At 42.8% G+C, this 1,548-nt stretch overlaps 1 pseudogene; it reads right to left on the minus strand.

Annotated features, from left to right (window-relative positions):
* Positions 1–242: 242 nt before the first annotated feature.
* Positions 243–690, minus strand: LOC132229481 (large ribosomal subunit protein uL14-like; annotated as a pseudogene).
* Between the last annotated feature and the right edge of the window lie 858 nt (positions 691–1,548).

The following is a 1,548-nucleotide window of genomic DNA, read 5'->3' on the forward strand; positions in this document are numbered from 1 at the left end:
AACTGGCTAGGGCTAATTCAAATTTTAAAACTTAAAACTTCTGCCCTAACCAGTTTGACTCAGCAGATAGAACATCAGCTTGCCGACTGAAGGGTTCTGGGTTCGATTCCAGTCAAGGGCACATATCTGGGTTAAAACGGGGACAGTGCACAAATATTTGCCCAGTTAACTAATTAACTGCTAGTTAAAGGGAACTTTCCAAGTTTTAACTTTTTTTTTGAGTGTCAATAATTTTTAATGGGTTTTCCCTTTACAAATACATCCGGGGAATCATGCAATGCTGCCAGCAGTGGATGCAATCCCGGGCCACAAATCCGCACACTCCTTTGCAACTGGTCCTGTGATGGCAGAACCTTTCATTTCGCCTTTACTGTTTACTATGACCCCCGCATTATCTTCAAAATAAAGAAACACGCCATCTTTTCTCCGGCACGGCTTTCCTTATCGAATTACCAACACTGACGTACCTTCTTTCTGAGCTCTGGTTTGCCTTTTCTGCGTGTGGCCATCACCATGTCACTTCCACCGGCAGCAGGAAGTCTGTTGCATCGTCCCTTGATCTCCTTCACAGAGATAATATACAGATTTTTGGCTCCTGTGTTGACAGCACAGTTGATCACGGCTCCTACCGGAAGACCCAGGAAATCGGCATTTCGCCCCGGAGGACCCACCACATCCTCATTTTGACATATTGGATGCCAGAAAGGGATGGAAAAAGCTCAAGTTTTAACTTTTAACTAGATAACTAAAATAAGTATCATTGAAGTTTCATCCCTAGGAAGGATCTCTGGAATAAGTAACACCTTGAACTAATTCAAGACATGAACCAAGAGGTCACCAGTTCGATTCCCAGCTAGGGCACGTGCCTGGGCTGCGGGCTCGATCCCCAGTAGGGGGCGTGCAGAAGGCAACCGATCAATGTTTCTATCTATCCCTCTCCCTTCCTCTCTCTCTAAAAATCAATTTAAAAACAACAAAACAGACATTAAGACTATCTGAGCGTGCTTTTAAGTTTCTCAGCAGCAGGTGGCGCTCACATCATAGTGTTGACTGGTCTTTAGCCTGCTGGTTTTCCCAGATACTGACTTGATGGAAAAGGGTGGTTCCCTGTATTCATCATGTGTGGTGAGGGCAGAGTAGGTAATTGTTATAAGGATAAAAAAATAAGTACTGTATTAAAAATACTTTATCCAGCTTCTGTTAGTACTTTAAACACTTCCGTAAGTTTCTTTGCCTGAGGGTTTAATCAATAATCTGCTTAACAGAAGGGCAATCTGCTTAAGAGTGGCAATTGAACAGGCTGTGAAGTCATTTATTGAAATGCTTGGAAGTCTGGAGTTAGGCACACCTACAGTTATATGAAATGGAGATGCTAATACTACTTCACTCTGTTTTTAAAGCTAATGTTTGTTGACTGCAAACTATGTACCAGGCACTAGGCTTAACCCTTCGTATGCATGATGTCATTTAATCATTGCAACAACCCTAGGAGGTAGGAAGGAGCTTGCCAGTTAAAAACAAATCCTTCCTCAAAACCACACATGCCCC

This window comes from Myotis daubentonii, chromosome 3, assembly GCF_963259705.1.
Source record: "Myotis daubentonii chromosome 3, mMyoDau2.1, whole genome shotgun sequence".
In the NCBI taxonomy this organism is placed as follows: Eukaryota; Metazoa; Chordata; class Mammalia; order Chiroptera; family Vespertilionidae; genus Myotis; species Myotis daubentonii.